This window comes from Ambystoma mexicanum, chromosome 2q (genome assembly GCF_040938575.1).
Source record: "Ambystoma mexicanum isolate Mex_15411 chromosome 2q, UKY_AmexF1_1, whole genome shotgun sequence".
Taxonomy (NCBI): Eukaryota; Metazoa; Chordata; class Amphibia; order Caudata; family Ambystomatidae; genus Ambystoma; species Ambystoma mexicanum.
Genome location: NC_090924.1, coordinates 1,037,048,288 through 1,037,069,419, shown reverse-complemented (window position 1 = coordinate 1,037,069,419; position 21,132 = coordinate 1,037,048,288). Strand labels below are relative to the sequence as shown.

General features: G+C 49.1%; 1 long non-coding RNA gene across 1 annotated transcript in view; it reads left to right on the top strand.

The window, feature by feature from the left end:
* Positions 1-21,132, top strand: part of LOC138569934 (uncharacterized) — a 202,999-nt gene that overhangs the window by 45,252 nt on the left and 136,615 nt on the right. Inside the window, exon 2 of the long non-coding RNA XR_011303355.1 lies at positions 18,128-18,269. This is a non-coding gene — a long non-coding RNA (uncharacterized lncRNA). The remainder of the gene's footprint in view (positions 1-18,127; positions 18,270-21,132) is intronic.

Sequence of the window (21,132 nt, the reverse complement as noted above, 5' to 3'; positions counted from 1 at the left end):
CGGTCCCTTGGTAAGACCTCTGGTTAAAGATGGGTCTGCAATATAGGAGAGCTGGATTCAATACCAGATTGTCTTTATGTTTTCCCACCTCCCTCGGCCTCAACTTCTTCCTCCCCCTTGGGCCCTCTCCTCACTTTAATATTGTGAAAGGTGGATTCTCTGACCTGCTCCTCGTGGCAGGGGCACGTAGATGTGGGGGGCGAACAGCAACCAAGTGACTTCACTGGTGCAATCCCCCCCTGTGGGAATCCAGGCCTGCTGCGACTCCATAGGTTTGCTGCTTTACAGTATTTATATGCAGTTCTTATGTTCCTCTTAGTTCGAATAATAATGTCTTGCTTTCCTTTTAGGTATGGAAAGGTATTTTGGTGTTGTCATGCAGTTTGAAGATGAGCATGGGCCGATAGGTGAAAGCGCGGTGTGCGCGATGCTGTCCGGTGAGTAATGCGCGATGCACAGCGCTGTTTCGCCTTTTATATTGCTAACCTGTGTCTTTTCTCTGCTTGCAGGTTGCAATGTTCCTCGCTGAGTGCCGTAATGTTCCAGCAATGATACTGACCAGGAGATGACTACCCAGGTAATAATTTTGTGGCTTTCTTAATTCGGGAGGAAACATGAGTAAACGCTTACTAATGCTATCTTTCTTTCTCCTCTTTCCAGGTTATGGTATTCCAGGATGCATGCAGTGCCGGATGATGGAGTTTGTACCTTCAGGTGAGTAGAACTGAAGTCGGCGATGGATTGAAGACAGGATACTGTTCCAGGTAAGTTTCGTAGTGTTCTTTCTCTCTCTGCAGGTCCTTGGTTTCAGGTAAGCTGGCATCAAAGAACTGGACACGGTGAGCGTTACGCTGCGCACAGCAGAATAACGCAAAGCATGTTCTGCTGTTTGGATGCGGTTTAAATAGTCTCAGATAAAGAAGTCCAGGCCTGCCACACCCAAAGTAGTCCAGGTAAAGTAGTCCCAGGCCTACCACACTCAAAAGACTAGACCGCATAGCTCAGTTCATTCTAACTGAGCTATGTGTGTGCCTCCATGTTGGCTGAACCCCCCCAAGTTAACTAGCCTCAAGTAAATAGTCCCATTCTAATGTTGGTCTTCATGATGGTTATGAGCCTGGCGCCAAAGGCGATAGGACTGACTCCAAGAGAGTCTTGGATGAGGTTTTAAGGCCTTTGACCTGGCTCTAACTGGAAGGCTGACTTGCCAGTGAGGGTTAGGGGCAAGGGTCATGACAGTTCTTTAAGGTGCGAAGACTGGGTACATCATGCACTACAACTGTGTTTGTGTCTCTGTTCGAGGCGATGAGGGCATCCGTTCACCCAGGCCCGCTGGTCCCATCGGGACACCACATGAATTATGGTCAATACGAAGGAGGGCAGGGGGGCCAAGTCTCTACTAGCTACCCATATCGAGTTGTGGATGGCTGCTGTAGGATGGTCTGGATAGCATGCACATGCAGGAGGTTCATTATGAGGTTCATTATGTGTCCAGCTTGACTGAATTTTTGTTATTGGGGATAGCTGCATTTTCATGGCTGAGGTATTGTGCGATGTGTCTTAAGAGTGGTGTGTTGGGTGGGTGGCCTTGCCATTGTTTGTTATTCATGTGCATGGAGTTTAATACGTATCTGTGTACTCTGGCTTGTTTCCTGGTTTTGTAGATGTGGCGTGCATTCTGTCCTTCTGTCTGCTGCAGTTTATTTTCTCTGGTCTCTGAACATTTTATTTGCAGGTTCATTGCGGCTCCGGACTACCTTAGAGGTTCCTGAATAACCCAATGCGAAGCATGGGTTTGGTGCCTGATCGAAAGGTTTTGGTTGGATTGGTAATGGAGTAGTTTCTGTTGGAGGTATTCTGGGCCTGTCTTGTAAAGGGCACGGTGGTTGATGCACATGACTTTGAAAGTGGCCCGTCGCCCAACAGGGAGCCAGTGGATGACTCGGTGGGTGGGCTTTATGTGCTCTCCAGAGCCAAGGTTCAAGAAGAGCCTAGCTGCAGTGTTTTGGACCCGTTGCAGCTTTCTGAGTTGATATGTGGTGCACCCAGGTAACAGGAATTGGCATAGTCAAAGCGAAAGAGGACGATGGCCATGATTGCGATGACTCTTTGAGGGTACGAGAGGTAAGAGAAGATACATCTGAGAATGCAGAGGTGTAGATAGCAAGATTTGGGCTTAGAGTTAATGTGGTGAGAGAGTGTCAGATCAGTGTCCATGGTGCATCCCAGGCTCTTTACTGCATTGGATGTGGCACAGGGAGGACCTGGGAGGATGGCCAAAGGGTGGGTTGGGGGAAGAGAGCCGTCTTCCCGCAGATCATGAATTCTTTTTTTCTAGGCTTGAGGAGGAGGTAGTTGCTGGGAGGTCTGTAGAGGAGTAAAAAGCTGTGGGTAAGAGATGGGTTGATGAGAAATTTCACAAGGAGGGATTCACAGTCTGCGTTGCAGGCTTGTTGCTCAGAGTGTGAGATATGGAGAGGTGTGATTTGTGGAGGATGACAATCCCGCCTGCTCTGCAAGTTCTGTTATGGACGATGCGTGTGTAGCCTTGGGAGAATGCCTTGTGTGCGATGGGTCAGAAGTCATCAGGGAACCAGGTTTCTGTGATGAAAGGGATGTCTGGCCTTTCCGAGGAAATTAGGTTGTATATGTTGTGTCGCTTTTTGGCGACAGGTCTGGAGTTAATGAGAGTGCATGAGAGTAAGGAGCGGGGGGCAGGTGTTATTTTCCCCTGGTAAGGCAGGATAAGGAGGCCCTGTGAGGTGGTGGTGGAGGGCAGGGAAGGGATCCCCTGGTGGGTCCCCCATCGGGCAGTGCAGTGGGAGTAGGGGAGAGGATTGGGAGTGCAGGGAGTGGGAGAGAGGGTGAAAGTAGAAGGGGAGAGGTAGTTAGCGGAGGGTGAGCTGTCTCTGATTTCAAGGTGCAATGGGGAGGCTTTGAGTATTCTTTGAAGGTGAGAAAGGAGGGCTTGTGATGTACGGTCCCAAAGGAGGAGGATTGGAGTGGGGGAGGGAGGTAAAGGGAGAGTGTGAGAGGGGATTGCAGGTGTGGAGTCAGGAGGGTAGGGGGCAGGAGAAGATGCATGTTGGTGAATGGGGTCACTGAAAGGGGTTTGGAAGAGAGGAAGGGTGTATAAGGTCTGCCATGAAGCTGGGTTGCTGATTTCCAGGGGATAGTCGAGAGGGCTGAAGGGGGTTAGTGCTGAGGGAGTTGGAGGAAGTGTTGAAGATGGATTTCATTTGGTTGGGAGAGGTGGCAGAAGTCGGAATGGTGTAGGTGAGGTGTGCATCCAGGGAACTGGGGGAGAGATAGGGAGAGGTGTGCAGAGATGAGAGGGTCCGGGTGTTTCAAATTCTGTGTTCCGGGGGTTCTTTGGTACCTGTGGCATGTGTAAGAGTTGGGGTGGCGGCCTAGGAATTTGTGTTGAAAAGGGAAGCATGAGCGGCGCTAAGGGATGCAAAGAGCGAGGAGTGAAGGGGTCGGGGGAGGGTGGTCCCAAGGGTGGTAGAGGGCAGTTTGGGACGCTTAGGGCAAAGGTTTGTGAGGGGGCAGAGGGAAGTGTCTGAGGGGGCAGTTCTCCCCCAGGGGCTGGATTTGTGGTGGATGCAGGGGGGAGGGGTCCGCAGAGCAGTTGGACATATTTTCTGGTGCGCTAAAGTGCCTTTCTGATCTGGGAGCTGGTTTTCATGGTGGATAGGATGTTGCATCTGCTCTGGTGAATAGAAAGGCTAATGGAGGGGTGGGGGCATGCCCCAGTATCAGGGTACTCCAAGCAGGCTAGATTAGTGAAGGAGGCAAAGCCTGAGGTGCTGCTGTAATCAAGTATATGGCTACAGGGTATTACGCTCACCTGGTCTCCACAGGGGTGTTGGGGCATGGTTGGAGCCCTCCCGTGACTTGACTCCTCGGAATCGTCTCCCCCTCTAGATTGCTGATGGGCCTGCTGCTCGAGAAACTGGTGTTGCCCCTGAGTGAAGATGAGAGCAATGAAAATGGAGTGGGGATATCGTGACTTCCCCCACCCCTTTTGTGCCAAAATACAGTGTGCAAGTGCCTTCCCATACGAGCTCACCTGTTGTTTGGTAATGTTGAGCTATCCGTGCTGATTATACTAGCAGGGGCGCGTAGAATGGACCGAGTTGCTTCACTGGTCCGTGGAAGTATTGATCCAGACCAGCTGCGACCAATCCACTTAGAAGGTAAGTCTTTTAGTTATGTCTATTGTTCGATTAGACTGTCTGTATTTTGTCTATAATAATTCTTGCAATGTCTCATTCTATCCCCATAGGTACGAAGAAGGGAATCGGAGACGACGAGGGTCTGGGAAGCCCCTAGAGACTGATGGAGTTTCAACAGTGACGGGTGAGTTGGTCTTTATAAGGAAACTCAAGGAGTGCAGGTAAGATGAAGACTCTGGCTCTGGCCGATGGAATGCAGGTAAGATGCACGCACAGCGGTGTAGCGGCTGGCAGCAGGTAAGTGGCGCCCTCCGCAATGGAGTAGCCGGATCAGGTAAGAGGTGCAAACAGCGATGTAGCGGCTGGCAGCAGGTAAGGAGCGCCCTCAGCGATGGAGTAGCCAGATCAGGTAAGAGGTGCACACAGCGATGTATCGGCTGGCAGCAGGTAAGGAGCACCCTCAGTGATGGAGTAGCTGGATCAGGTAAGAGGTGCACACAGCAATGTAGCGGCTGGCAGAAGGTAAGGAAGCGTCCTCAGAGATGTCTTCAGGAATGGAGCTGCAGGAATCCAGAGATGCACAGGTAAGCACAGCGGAGAGCGTTACGCTGCTGAAAGCAGAATAACGCGAAGCGAAGGAACGTGGATGGGTTGGCCTTATATAGGCTGGCTCAGGCCCCTCCCTTTAGCCCTGCCTACTGACTCCACCCTGCCCTTTCCAGGGACTCTGGCACGTGCCTTCCAATGCTGTTCTACAGCCACACCCGGCCCACCTGCACCTGCCATTGGCACAGAGTGTGCAAGGCACACTTTTACATGAGCCTGGCGCCAGAATTGGATCCTGAGGATGAGGAAGGACTGGCCCCCTCGTCCAGTGGCCATGACACAGGGAGATTCAATGCAAAGGCTATTCTCAGAATGCAATTAGATTTAACACTGTAGTGAACTCCAATGCGCTGCTAGCGTGGGAGCGCTGCAGAAGTTCAAGTACAGCAGAGTTAAACAGTGACTGCACTCAGAATGTGGTTAGGTTTAATGCAGCTCAGTGGAAATTAGGTTCAACACAGTGCCATGGTTGAAGCACCGCTAGAAATAAAGCAGATGCTACCCTCAAATTACAGCTAGCTTCAGTGCAGGGGTTATACTCAAAGACAACTAGAAATAACACTGTAGCAGATTCAAAGTGCAGCTGATTTCAATGCAGCTAAGTTCAACACAGTGGCTAGACTAAGGAAATCAGTTACATTATGTATACAGTGGCTATTGTATCGGTGCAGAAGTAGACTCAGGACACAAAAGAGCCATGCGTGTTGGTATAGACTTACATTGGACTCAAAATAAGCAAGAACCCTACCTGTCCCCATGACTAAGAGGGGTTTTCCTGCCTTACCCAAAATTAAGGATAATGTCAGAATGTCTGTCAAAAGTAAGTCCACTGTCCTGTGTCCTAAACCTATTTCTGTTCCTTACACTTCAACAGAAAACCTATAACTAAACTACACCCTGTTTAAAACAGGATGACTCCCTTCTTTGGGATGCTTCAGACAGTTCAAAGTTCCAAGTTCCAAAACAATATTGGGAAGGTGTCTTCCTTTCCCAAGCGTTCCTTGGCTTCTCTTTATCAATAGTCTTGTTATCACAGTTCTGTCTTCTGCCAAAGGATATGACTCCCTTCCTCTGGTCTTCTAGTGATTTGTGCCAAAAGGGCCTTTCTTTCTCCCTTGGGCTTTCCCTGACTTTTGCCAAAGATTCTCTCCCCTCGGACTTCTCACAACTTGTGCCAAAAGTTCTTTGCTCCTGGTATTCTTGTAACTTATGCCAAAGCTTTTCTTCACCTGGACCTCTTGCGCTTTGTGTCAAAGGTTCATTTGCTCTGGACTTCTCATGCTTTATGCCAAAGGTTTTCTTCCCCTTGACTTCTCGTGCTTTAAGCCAAAGGGTCTCTTCATTTGAACTTCTCATCTTGTTCGGTGGGTCCTAGACTCCTTTTTCAACTCTGTAATGTATCTTAACTAAGCCCGGTTCACTATCCTACCAGGCCTCTCTTTCAGTCTCTTTGGAGTGCTCTTTCACCCCTCCCCATTCTCAATGTGTCCCTCGTCAGTGTTCGGGTCCTTGACCCCTTTTTCAGCTTTGCAATCTCTTTTAACTGGGCTCTCTTCATTATCCTGCAAGGCCTCTCTTTGAGTCTCTTTGGAACGCTGTTACACCCCCTCGGTTCTCCTGTATACCTATGAACTTGGTCTGCGAGGGTTCCGTTCCTTGTCAACACCAGACAGCTTCTCCTGGGCTCTCGCAGTCTGCATTCAGTGTTCGGCAGCTGTATCACACTGGTTTCTCTACTGCATTGGGTCTTGCCTGGACCACTCGAGAGGCTTTACTTATGCAACCGGACGCCGGATCCCACAACCATGTAAGTCGTGGTGCGTCCCCGCTTTGCCGTTTTCCGCCTCTCTATTCAAGGGCACCGGGTCTGCCAAGGGACCTCTCCTCGGCATTCGGCTCCCCAGAGGCAAGCTGCTCTGGGGCAGGACAGACCCATGGGGAACCCTTGTGAGTGTTTATTTCCTGACTGCTTTCTAACTTCCAATAGCTAGCATGCTCATATTGGATCCGAATAGGGCTCTGCATCGCCCTGCTCTTCCTCGTGACAGTACTTTTGAAGTTATCCATATTCACTCTACCCTCACTCTTCCTCGTCTTAGTGCTATTTGCCTGATAAACACAATTATTATGTATAAAGAAATTAGTGGAAGCAAGAGAAGAAAGAGAGGAGGGGGGTATCTGAATCCTACATATAGAGCTAGATACCTCATATCTAACAGCATGGTGGTGTGCATACCGTGTTCGCCCTCGACAGTCTTCACTCCTCCCAGAGTGGGGGTCCCCACTCATGTGATCCTCCCACTGAGTACGACCCCCAGGGCGACTATCGGGTAGCGGCCTCACCTTCCTAGTCCCATCGGAAGTATCCCCCTCCCAGGAAGAAGTGACAACATTGAGGGATTCGTCACGCTATACTCAGAGATGCAGCTAAATTCAACTGATATTTATGCAGTGGCTATATGACATTTATACAGTGTCTGCGTGGTAGAACGTTGCCTGAAGCCATCGACCTGCTGTGACTAATCAGGTAAACCGAATCTGGGTGTGTTGTATTGTGCTGTGCTCAAAAACCTGCCTTTTTCCTCTTCTGGGAAAGTCAAATGTGGGTGTTTCGCATTCCGGTAACTGTGGCATTGTTGCTGGTTCTCTCTAGGCTCCCACCTAGAACCCCCCCAACCCCACAAGGCGTGCCATTCATTGTTGTGAGTTACTTGTTCCCCTCCTGTGTCATCCCTTGTTGTGACCCCTGCCCCCCTCCTCCTCTCCCTGTGCATTCTGAGTTGTATGCCACAGGACTGTGTGTCTCTCTCTCTCGCTTCTCTCACCCTCTTCCCCTCCACCTACCTCCTTAACACCCCCTATGGTGCTCTCTGTCTCTCTCATCTTCTCTAACTGCTTCCTCTATCTGTTACCCTATCCCTCTCACTAAGTCTGGAAGGAAGAAGTTCAAGAGGGACATCCTGGTCTCCATCCCAGGCCTCCCTATTGCTGATACCTACACCAGTGCTTCCTCCAGGCAGACTCTCACTGACTTCCTCTATGTCGTCCGCTCTTCAGACCCTTCACATGGTCTCTGTTCTCTCTCCTTTCTCCTCCTCTCCTATTAACGATGGCACTAGGTGGGAGGTCCTCTTGTCCCCCTTCTACTCCTCCAAGACCATCATTAATGTCTATCTGAACGGCACCGTCTTGGTTCAGGGCCCTCAGCCCAATCTCCTCCTTTTTGATAGGCGTTTCTAGCATCTTATAAACTTCATCCCTTCTCCTCCTACTCCTTCCGTCACCTGGGGAGCAGATGCAGAGCAGGTGCAAGTGGATCTAGGTCACCTGGCCTAAGCCCCGCCCACCTGGTGCCTTCCTGCCTGCCGCTCTTTTTCGCCACTTAGCAAGCCCCGCCCAACTGGTGCCTTCCTGCTTGCCGCTCTTTTTCACCACTTAGCAAGCCACGCCCACCTGGTGCCTTCCTGCTTGCCGCTCTTTTTCACCACTCAGCAAACCACGCCCACCTGGTGCATTCCTGCTTGCCGCTGTTTCCCTACTTAAGGAGCCCTCCAGCTTCTTTTCCTTTGCAGATGGTGAGCAGGTGCAAGTGGATCTAGGTCACCTGGCCTAAGCTCCGCCCACCTGGTGCCTTCCTGCCTGCTGCTCTTTTTCACCACTTAGCAAGCCCCGCCCACCTGGTGCCTTCCTTCACCATCACCGTCTTGTGGCCAATGCTGGATTTGACTTTTATGGACTTCATTCATTCATTGTGCGTCAACTCTCATGCTGGACTTCCTTTGCATCTTGTACTCATGGTGGCCCTGAATCATGCTGTTCCCATCTTCATCTTGTATCCTGGCTTGCAACATTATGTGTTACTACTGCAATTGTATTCGCTCTCCACTCTTGCTTCTCCACTCTTTTTGACTGCTTACTCTCTGTTCTCTCCTCCTTTCCCTTCTCCCTTTTCCTATCTCTTCCCCTTACTTACTTCTATGCACTTACTCTATCAGAATTGTCCCTGGACCTAATATGATAGCAACCTTGTCGGTTTTCTCCACCCTCCCTTTACTGTTTTTTTCCTCCTCACCACCCCTCCAGCACTATCTGAAATGTCATCAGGCCTAGTATGATAGTCGCTTGTTTTGTTCCTCCCCTCCCTTTCTGCACCCCTTTCCCTCACCTTTTGTTTTTCTCCGGCTCTACCAGAAATGTCGTCAGGCCTAGTACGGTAGTTGCCTGTCTGTTTCCATTTCCTTCCCACTCTCCCCGTCCCTTCCTTATCTATGTCTTAGCTCTTGCACTATCTGAAATGTCGTCAGGCCGAGTACGATAGTTAATTTCACATCCTTACTGTTCATGGCCTGTAAGAATGTGGTTGTATTTTCCCTCATTCCCTCCCTTGCCTTGAAGCGCTTTGAAACACATTGTGTATAGGCGCTATATAAATAAACAATCATATCATATACCTCTTTGGCACCTTCATCTTCCTCCTCTGCTCACCCTCGGGCGCCTCTTCCACCTCCGCAGGGTGTTCCTCAAGACTGTACTCCTCCACGAAAGTCTTTCAAATGTGGCAACCTGTTCCACGTCGCTACTCTCAACTCTAAGCCTGCTGTCAAACACTCCTCTGAAATCTGTCACCTCCTCAAAGACCTCAACCTAGATGTCCTTGCTCTCACTGAGACATGGTTTACGGCCAGTTCAGTTCTGTCACGAGTTTTGACACTCTCCTACTTGTGGGCTACAAGATCATCTCTGAACCCAAAATAAACTGACCTGGAGGTGGAGTAGTCCTGATCTTTCCGGAGTGGGTCCCGGCCTCTGTCATCCCTACGCAGGCTACTCCTACTTTGAATGCTTGGTCTGCAGACTCTCTATCTCTCCTGGCATCTCTCTAACTGTGGCCACCATCTACAGGTTACCTGTCCAGGTCACCCTCTTTCGCTCTGAATGGGCCGACATCTGTTCTTCTCTCCTTGCCTCTACTTCTCAACTTCTCCTCCTCTAAGATCTCAACATCCAACTGGATGCTTCTAATCCCTCCTCTGAACTTTTCTGCAACCTCTGCGACAATCTCTCTGTTTCCATTCTGCCCATTCTGTGCTCTGGCTCGACACACTCTGCGGGACATACTTTGGATGTTCTCATCAACTCAGATATCCCCCTCTCTAACCCTCTCACCACCCCTATCTCTTTGACTGACCACCTTCTACTCTCCTCTCATCTGAAACTCTCTATCCCTCAGGCAAAGCCCCCCCAGCACTGCCACCTACCTTCTCGGTTATTCCGCCATGAAGCGTGTGTCAGTGGATGCCTTTGCCTCTACTTTCTCTGCTCCTCCTACTCCTGCAGCTGACTCACACCCTGACACAGCCCTTTCTAATCTCCATCTTTCTATTTCCAACACCCTTGACATCTATGCCCCTGTCATGAGAATCAACCCTCCCTCTCCTCCCTCCTTTCTCCTCTTTCTCTCTGACAACACCTGACGAGGATTCGAGACAAGTTCGATCTATGAAAGTGTCGTCCAAACAGGTGCTCTCCTGCTCCTCCAGAACCATCAAGGACCATATTGATAACCTCACTCCAGCCTTGACCAATTTCTGTAATCACTCTTTCGCCACTGGAACTTTTCCCTCTCCCATTAAGCACTCCCTTGTGCATCCCCTCCTCAAGAAGCCGTCTGCCGATCCTACCTGCCCGGCAAACTATCGCCCAATCTCCAACACCCCTTTCCTGGTCAAACTCTTGGAAAACCTGGCCATCTCCCAGTTTACCCTCCACACTAAGGGCCTCATTACACGGAAGGCGGTAAGGGTTAACGGTCACCCGTAATGGTACCGGTGACCGTTAACCCTTACCGCCTTACTACGAGGTCCCTTTGCGGGTTGGTACTTTAACGCCTGCAATTTGCGGTACCGTAATTAGCACCTTCCCCATTCCCATTATGCCCTATGGGGCAAAAATGGGAATGGGGAAGGGCAATGGGGGAAGGGGGGATTACCGCCCACCAACCTTGGAATAGGGCGGTAATTCCCCTTTCCTCCAAGGCGGTGCCGGTATTTTACCGGCATGGACCAAGGTGCTAACAGCACCTTGGTCCACCGCCTATCGTGTAATGAGGCCCTAAATCTGTTGGTTGTCTCCATTACCATCAGTCTGGGTTCGGACCTGTTAGAGGCACAGAAACATGCTCTCCTGAACACCTGTTAAGATCTGTTCTCTAACCTTGATTCCAGAATTTCTTCTGTCCTCATCCTCCTTGATCTTTCCTCTGCTTTCGACACAGTCAACCACCCCAACCAGATCGATTGACTCCATGAGAAACTGGGCATCACGGATCAGGCCCTGGAGTTGCTGACCTCGTTCCCCTTGGACTGCCCCACTCAGGTCAAACTTGGTCCCTTTCTCTCCGCCACCTCTCTCTCTACCTGTGGCGTTCCACAGGGCTCTATCCTCTCACCCCAGTTTTTCAACCTCTACTTGGCCCCTTTGGCTCACCTGATCTCCACCTTCTCCTCTAGCCTTTAGTCCTATGCGAGTGACACTCAGCTTTCCTTCATGCTCCCCTCAGCCTCCTCTTCTCTCTCGCTAAATCCTGACTGTCTATCCGTGATTCATGATTGGTGCACCTCCAACGAGATCTACCCTAATGCCAGTAAGACTGAGATCTTGCCCCTGCTTTCCCTCTCTCACTAAGGCCACCTGCCATGGGCCCTCTTCCTTCACCTTCCTGCGAGGCAAAAAACCTTGGTGTCATCTTCGACTCATCTCTCTCTTTCTCTCCTCACATCTTCGACATCACCAAGAAGTCCCACTACCAGCTGCACCTCCTCAAAGGGACTCTGCCCTTTCTCACTTCCGCAGAAGCTCACTGTCTCCAGAGCCATGGTTCTCTCTAGGCTGGACTACTGCAACATCCTCTTTCTCAATCTGCCTTCCTCTACTCTCTGCCCTCTGCAACTAATCCAGAACAGGATTGCAAGACTTATCCCTAGGCTCAAGCCCCGGCACCATATCTCTTCAGCACTGAAATCTCACCACTGGCTCCATGTGGCTGTAAGGATCAAGTTCAAGACCCTTTGGATTGTCCGCAAGACTTTCTGGGGCATGCACTACATCTAATGCTCTCTTCCAAAATACCTTCCTTCTTGATCCCTTCACTCTGCTACCTCCAACTCTCCTCTCCAGGTGCCTTCCTCTGGAATGGCCTCCCTGCCCCTCTCAAATTTGAGCTGTACCACCTGAAGTTCTGGAAGCAGCTCAAACCGTTCGTCTTCTCCTCTGCTTTCTCTCTCTCCCTCCCCTGCTGACCTACCTGTTTGCTGTACCGACTGGTTGCTTGGCTACCCTCAGAGTCTCACTGGGTACCAGACTCTTTCTTGATCAGTCACCCTTGCACTGCCTCCAGGCCTACCATGCACTTAGGAGATGTAACTGTAACCCTACAGTCCCTTGTTCTCCTTGCACAACCCAGAGCCACGTTGCCCTGGCTGCATTTACTCAGAGCATTGCTGCCATGTTTTCTGCTCCCCTCTCTCTTGCACTTCCCCCCTCCCTTTCCCCTTGCACTTTGCGTTCTTGCGCTTGAACGAACTGAACGACACAAGCTCTAGTAAGATTGTTTGTCTTGTCCTCCCTCTGTCTTCCCTCCCTTGTCTTTTCGTGCGTAGAAAAATATCTGTACAGGCGCGTTATAAATGACTTATCATATCATATCATATCATATCATACTCAGAGATGCGGCGGAATTCAACACAGTGGCTATGCCCCAAAAAATCAACAAAAAGTGTAAACAGTGTCTATAAGTCCTGAGCAGTGGCTATACTAACATATGCAGCTAAATTCAACACAGTGGCTATACTCAAGATGCCGCTAAGTTGAACACAGTGGCTATACTCAAAGATGTGGCTACATTGAAAAACAGGGACTATACTCAAAGAATAAAGCAACATTTTACACAATGGAAAAATCATAAGTGCAGCAGGGGTTACGGAAACTACTGTGCTAGTACAATAGTTTGGGTAGATACAAGACAGTGTCAAGCATTAAAAATGCTGCACTGGCTATGCAATCAAAATATTCCTTTCTTACCTGGAGTTTTCTGCAGACACCTTTTGGGGGCCTGGCTGGGGCACCCAGGGTAAACTGGTGATGGAGGTGCCCCACAGAGGTACCCTTTGCTGTGGCCCTGTGCTGGCTTTCCGGGCACGGCTGCCCTGGGGAATCCTCCAAACTTAGGCTGTTCCAGTCATGTGGGTAGTGCACTGGGCAATCCACAGCAGTGTGGGCAGGAAGTAGATGAGGGGCACTGGGGAGAGGAGGGTCATGGGAAGGAGCTTTGTGCTGGGCGCACCAAGCTAACAATGGAGCTCAAGTACGAGGAAGCCAAAACAAGTTACCAGCAATGGAGAATACCGTCTGGAAGATGCAGCATCAGCAAGAGCGGTAAACAAATGAGCCAAATAGAGTCAGGTGCAAGGAGAGGGGATTTCTATTACTCCGAGTATTTCCGGTCACATGGGTAAGGCACTGACCAATGCAGAGTTCATAATGTATTATGTGCATTATGCTTTTCTTTTCATTAGCACCCTGGAAGGGGGTGCTGGCCAATCAGGAAGCTCGGAACGCAAGCTGTATTCTCTGGTTCAAGTCTGGGTTCCTAGCAGCCTGTATGCTGCTAGCCAGCAACCCTTCCCTTCCCCGCTTCTCCTGTCCTTCCCTGCCCCCTCACCTCTTAGTTCCCATGTAGTTCCCTACACGGGTGCTAAGAGGGTGTAATAAAAACTAACTTGCTGCGTGGCTGGCGCTGCCAATTATTTCCCAAGTTCATTTTATTGTTGATGACGTTAAAGTTGATGAGAATGAGGGCAGTGATTGCAGTCATCTAAGACACAGCAGCAGTAAGTGCACTGGAAGGACAAATGACTAGAAGAGTAAATGAAGCAGATATAAAATGTCATAAAAACAAATAAAATAACACAGGAGCTTCATTTTGTACATACATGGATTTTATTCATGTAGTCTGGAGCTGTCAGTCTTCCTCAGGATGTTGCCTGAAAGCACGGAAGACGAATCCGTCTGGAACTAGTCACTGACAAATTCTTCCTACAAATGTACCCTTCTACTTGGTAGTAATACACAAGCAGAAGGATCTATTAGTGGAAAGATGGAACACAGGAACCCCCGACACAGTGGCTGCAAGGAAAAAGAAACATTTAGCACAAAGAACAGACGTATATCAAACCAACTGCAGAAAAAGAAACCTGAACCAACCTCCAGTAGCTGGAAGAAGAGCCAGAAATACAGTGTGGGGGAAAGATGGCAATTGTGTTCCTGAGACCTCATTAACAATTTGAAACTGCAAATATGAAGATAGGGAAGGTATGAATACAAGGAAGGCAACCCCTAAAGAACATACCAGAGATGGGCTTACCAGCTGATTGAAGGAGTCTCGTAGTGCAGGAGGGTAGTCCAATGCAGACTGCAGTCCTGACGACACGAGGATGCCTAACAGTGTCTTTCCTGAGTTTCACAAGGTCTATCCCAATGGCACGAGGACACCTAATTAGATACAGTGTCCAAGTCTCTGGTCGAAACGGCAGTGTTCGTTGAAGGGACGCAGCACTTCGCTTGCAGATGATGTCGATCCTGACGTTGGTGTAGACAAAAGACACTCCACGGATGGGAGGATGATAAGAAAACAGGTAGGAGCTGAGGGTAGATATGAGCAGCAACGCACTTGTGGACAAGGTAAATGAGGGCACGCGCGAACCCCAGGGACAAGCGCTGGTGCAAGCAGTCTGTATGGGAAGCGGAGTAAAGGAGGGTGAGGGTGTACCAGAGACAAATCACGTAGCAAAGAAGTCCTTTAGACAGGCCGGGTCGTTCAGGGTGCGGGCGGTTACAGGGACAAAGTCACATAGAGGAAGAAGTCTGTTAGGCAGACAGGATCGATCAGGGTGCAAGCGGTAACAGGGACAAACTCTAGTAAAGGAAGCAGTCCGTTAGGCAGACCGGGTTGTTCAGGATGCAGGCAAGTCAAGGGTAAGACGAGTTCCAAAGCTGTCTGTCTAAACAATCCGAGTCAAGAAGTATGAACACGTGGAAGCAAGCAAAAGCAAGACGCTCAAGTGACAATGATACAAAAACACTGGACCAAGAAGTGTGAGCGTCGTAACTTCAATTAGAAGCACAGAAACAGGAATGAAGCGTTCTTTTACGTGTAACATTTCCCGGTTTTACACATCACATGAGCCTTTGCAACGCCTCCTTCCTACGCTGTAGCATGTGAGGCCGGGCTTCCACCGTCTCCATGGCAACTGCCAGCGGGAGTCAAACGGTGCATGGTGCATTTGCCAGAAAGGCATCCGTTTTCTCTTACTCTTCCATGAAGTTAAAGTGAGTGGCAAACGTGGAGACCGCTCATGTGCGCCTCGAGGGACGCAGGTGCGTTTATTCCTGACAGCATCCTCCCCTATAGGGAGACACACACCCCTAGCAGCATGAAAATGAGACAGTAGACGAGACGTGGAGCATGGATGTTTTCGGCAGTTTCCCAGGTCCTGTCTTCCGGGCCATAGCCTTTCCAGTCAATCAAGTACAATGGACCCCGTTCCTGATCTTATTGTCTAATATGGTACTGACCTCGTATTCTTCTGAACACAAGATGGTAATGGGTGGTGGTCGAGCAGGTAAGCGCGTGTCAGGACGACAGGGCTTCACCAAGGTTACGTGAAAAACCGGGTGGATACGCCAGGTAGGGGGTCGCTCCAGCTTCACAGCTAGGGGACCAATGAGCTAGGTTATGGCATAAGGGCCCACAAAGCGAGGCCGTACAGCTCGACGACCAGGCAGGTGTAAATTTCGGGTGGACAGCCACACTTTCATCCCAACTTGATAATCTTGAGCTGGGGAACAATGGACATCTGCAAAAGCCTTTGCACCTGCCTGTGCCTCTTGTAAGTACCTCTCCACGTCCCTGACACAATCGAGAGCTACTGGATTATCCTGGGGCAAGGACAGATCCAAAGGCAAAGCCTGTGGGTGTTGGCCAGAAAGTGTGTAAAATGGTGAAGAGCCTGTGGATGTGTGAACCGAATTGTTGTAGGCGAATTCGGCTGCCACTAACACAGACAAACACGTCTCCTAATGTTGTAGGATAAGGCAGCAGAGATATTGCTCAAGGGTGGCATTGAGACGTCTGTCACAAGTCTCTCCCCTTCTCATCTGTCTTTCCTGTTTGCTTGCGACCTTCTTTTGTGACTTCCTCCGCACGGTCCGTGATTTATATAAGCCTGCGCGCGGGTCTTCGGATTCCAGCGTGCTTCGTTCAGATTGTCCAGGACTGAATCAGGAAGGAACAATGTCAGCGCGCGAAGGCACGGAACCCGTGGCTCGAGCGCGGGCGAAAATCCAGGAAGTTTGGTAAGTTTGAGGGATGAAAGGAAAGGAGGAGGAATCAAGGAACCGGGAATAGGGAGATCAGGAAAAAAGCCCCGAGCGAACTCCGGCAGCACACATCCAGCTACGGCGAACAGTAGTGTTGAGACGTGCAGAGCTGCGGGAGCGTGTCTGTTTTGTAGAACGTAGAGCGTGTAACGCAGAGACTGGCAAGCAGCGTTCTGCATCAAGTGGCCATGTTGGAAGGATTACTGAGTTCAATCCCCTATGTGTCAGGGACCACGAAGTCCAGAAGGGACGCAGACGGCGGTTCATGACAGTATGCCTCCTCTGAAGTCCAGCTCCTCCGGGTTTGCCCAGATGTATAAGATGGTATCTTCGAATCAGCCTGGGTGCATTCATGTTTGACACGAGTTCCCAGGTGCGCTCGCTGTGAGGGTACCCTTTCCATTCAGCCAAATATTGTAGTTGACCACGTTGGTATCTAGAGTCACAGATTCTGGAAACCTCATATTCGAATTGGTCATTGATAATCACTGGGGTAGATCTTGGAGCAGTTCGAGCGGGCTGAATATATGGTTTCAATAGAGAGGTGTGGAAGACAGGATGGATCCTTTCCCATGATTCTGGTAGCTGAAGTCGAAAGGCCACTTGATTGACGATTTCTTTTATAGAAAAGGGCCCGTAATACCTGGGAGCCAGTTTATTCGGTCGCAGATGTCGAGGAAGGAGTTTCGAGGATAACCAGACTTTATCGCCTACTGAGTAAGAATGCCCAGGTCTTCTTTTGGAGTTGGCATGATGTTTAACGTCTTTTCTGGCCTTTTCTAAGTGTTCCCTTGCTTCTTTTGTACATTAATAAGGGTTTCAATCCAGGAATCAATCGTAGGAACTGGGGTAGGGTGTGGGAGAATGGAAGGAAGAACTGAAGGATGAAATCCTTGACTACAGAAGAAAGGACTGGTGTTGATAGCTGAATTATCCGAATTGTTGTAAGCGAATTCAGCCACAGGTATTAAGAGTGACCAATCATCCTGGACCTTGGTGGCAAAGCAACGAAGATACTGTTCCAGAGTTTGGTTTACACGTTCAGTGGCTCCATTGGTCTATGGGTGATAACCTGAGGACAAGGCACGTTGCATTCCCAGTATTCGACATAACTGTTTTCAGAACTGGGATATGTATTGGGGTCCTCGGTAAGAAATGATCTTGGAGGGTAGCCCATGAAGCCGGAATATGTCTTCCAGGAAGATTCCGGCGAGTTCAGATGAGGATGGCAGTTTGTATAAATGTGTAAAATGAGCCATATGGGTGAACATATCAATGGTAACCATGATTGTTGTGTATCCCCTGGAAGATGGTAGTTCCACGATAAAATCTGTGGCAATGAATTCCCAGGGTCATGTTGGTATTGCTGGTTGAAGCAGTAGACCTGCCGGTTTCTTATTATCATGTTTGTTCCGATTGCACGCTGCACATGCCTGGATATGGATCCGGACATCCTCTTCCATCCTCGGCCACCAAAATTGTCTTTGTATTGAACGGAGGGTGTTGGTGATGCCACGGTGTCCTGAATGAAAAGTATCATGACATAGGCTTGTGATCTATTGCCGCAGTCCAGGAGTGGGGATGACCAAGCGATTGTCCTTGAACAGATATCCATCCCTTGTCTTGAGTTTCCATCGATTGTTTCTCTTAAACTCCTGCCCGGTTTCAGAGAACTGAGTTTGAAGTCGAATATCCTCCAGGAGGGTGATTGCTTGGGCAACAAATATTGTGTGGGGAAACATTTTAGGAAAAGTCCGATCTTCAAAGGTTTCATAATCTGGACGTCTGGATAAGGCATTGGCTATTATGTTGTGTGTTCCAGGGACATGATGGATTTTAAATTGATATTGAGCAGAAAAGAAGGCCCAACGGGCTTGATGACTGTTTCTACATTCTTTGGATTGCAGGACTTGAAGATTCCGATGGTTTGTGCGGACCTGTACCGGGTGTTTGGCTCCCAGGAGAAGATGACGCCAATCAGTGAAGGCTTGGCGGATGGCTAGCAGTTCCTTTTCCAGGACGGAATAATGAGTTTCACTGGGAGTGAAGGTGAGAGAAAGATAGGCGATGAGGTGTTCTAACTTGTCATCAAGTTCCTGTTTTAGGACTGCCCCGATGGTGTAGTTGGAGGCATCAGTTTCCACAAGAAAAGGGCGATCAATGTCGGGTTGAGCTAGGATGGGAGCTTGTGTAAACTCTGACTTCAAGCGTTGGAAAGCCGTATCTTGGGCTGAGGTCCACTGAAAGGGGGTATCTTTCTTTAGCAATATAACAATAGGATGTATATTCTCTGAAAAGGCTGGTATAAATTTCCGATAGAAGTTAGCAAGCCCCAGGAAGGATTGAATTTGTTTTACAGTAGTTGGAATGGGCCAGGATAGAATGGAATCTACCTTTGAGGGTTCCATTCCAATCCCCTTAGGGCTAAGAACGAATCCCTAAGGGGATTGGAATAAGAACAGTTGATACATGGAAAAGACACTTCTCGGGTTTGGCCAGGAGCTTATGTTCACGTAGACGTTGTAAAACTGCCTTTACGTGTTCTTCATGTTTTAGATGGTCCTTGGAGTATATCAGTATGTCATCCAGATAAACAATGACGAAGAGGAACAGCATGCCTGAAAACACCCAGTCCATAAAACGTTGGAAAACTGCTGGGGCAATAGCAAGTCCGAAGGGCATAACCATGTATTCAAAATGGCCAAAAGGTGTTCTAAAGGTTGTTTTCCATTCGTCACCTTCCTTTATATGGATTAGATGGTAGGCACCCCAGAGATCTAATTTTGTGAATACTACTGCACCTTTTACTGCTTCCAGGATATCCGAGATGAGAGGCAATGGGTAGCAGTCCTTGAGAGTACACTGGTTAAGGCCACGGTAATCTAGACATGGTCTAAGCTCCTTGGTATCTTTCTCGGGAACGAAAAATAACGAAGCGCCCGCCGGGGACTGTATGGTGCCATTTTCCAAGTTAGTATCCAGGTATTCCCGGCGGGCCCTTTTTTCAGGTTCAGATCAAATAAACATTCTCCCGAAAGGGATCACTGCTGAAGGCTCAGTATCAATGGCACAATCCTCGGGTCTGTGAGGAGGAAGAGCTTGAACTATGGCAGTCGAAAATACATCTGTGTAAGCCTGATAGGCCCTGGGAATTCGGATGATGTTAGAGACAGTGACTGGACTCTGCTGGATTTCTTGCAAGTTTTCAGAGGACTTTAGTAAGGAATCTAGGAATAAGCAGTGGGACATACAGCGTTCAGAACCAAGAAACAAGGAGCCTGCTGCCCAATTGATGTAGGGGCTATGCTTCTGTAACCAGGGCATGACTAGAACCATCGGATAGTGTACAGGTCTTATGATGTCAAATTTGATCCTCTGTTGATGGTGATTTATAGAGAGTAGGACTTCTTTAGTTTGAAGGGTTATGGCTCCTGAAGATAGGGGTCTTCCATCAATTGCCTCTACTGGTTGCATCGTCTCTCGAGTTTCATGTGGAATGTTGTGAGTAGTGACCCAATCATGATCTATGAATATACCCATGGCTCCTCAATCCACTAATGCCAGAATGGGGTAAGATTCTTTCTTGTAAGGCGATAGAAAGGCCTGAAGAATCACAAGCTTGTTTGGTCCAAGAGAGTTCAAGGAAGGAATTGATGTGGAGCAGACATCATTCTCCCGAAACTGTGCCCCATCTAGGATCGGGAGCTGGCGTTTTCCGAATGCTGTGGAGGAGCAATAAGGCATTCTCTGAAAAGATGTTTATCGGAGGCGCAATACATGCAGATACCAGTATGAATACGGTGCATCCTTTCTTGTGGGGTAATGGGTCCACGGAATGCCCCCAGTTGCATGGGTTCTGGATCTGTGGTCAGAGAAACTGCGGGTTCTGGGCTAGAAGGGTGGTCTACGACAACTTTTTGGAATGATGATTTCGACTTCTTTTTCTCCGCCTTTCTTTCCTGGATTCGGAAATCAATTTGTAAGGAAAGGTCCAAGAGGGCCTGGAAGGAATTAGGGCGAGCTACCCTGGCTAGCTCGTCCTTTATTTCTTCATTGAAGCCTCTACGAAAGAGAGTGAAGCTATCCTCTTGGGACCAATCAGCTTCCTTCATAAGTTGTTTGAAACGGGTGACATAGGTAAGCATATCCTGGGATCCTTGTCGAAACTCAAGTAGACATTCCTGAGCGCTGTAAACCTGCTCAGAATTATCAAACATGTCCTTTAGGGCTTCCACAAATCCATTGTAATCATCCAAGAGGGCGTCGCCCGAATTGACTAGGGGAGTTGCCCAGGTTAATGCGTTGCCAGTGAGGTGTGATATCATAAACCCCACCTTTGCTTTAGGGGTTGAAAAGTAGTAGGGCTTGAAGGTGAAATGCACCAAGCATGAATCAAGGAAGGCACGAATGGTCTTTGGAAAGCCATTATATTGGTCCACCACTCCTCCCAATAACACAAATTCCTTGGTAGCAGAATCACGAGACAATACCAGCTGCTTTAAGGCAGTGTTCTCAGCCTTAAGGTTTTGAACTTCTGTGGTGAGTTCCTGCATGCCTCACATGAGGTCTTGAACTGCGGCTTCCATCCCTGTATCCGTATCAATTTTTAGGCATCTCAATCTGTCACAAGTCTCTCCCCTTTTCACCTGTCTTTCCTGTTTGCTTGTGACCTTCTTTTGTGACTTCCTCCGCACGGTCCGAGATTTAAATAAGCCCGCGCGTGGGTCTTCGGATGCCAACGTGCTTCGTTCAGATTGTCCAGGACGGAACCAGGAAGGAACAATGTCCGCGTGCGGAGGCACGGAACCCGTGGCTCGAGCGCGGGTGAAAATCCCGGATGTTTGGTAAGTTTGAGGGATGAAAAGAAAAGGAGGAGGAATCAAGGAACCAGCAATAGGGAGATCAGGAAAAT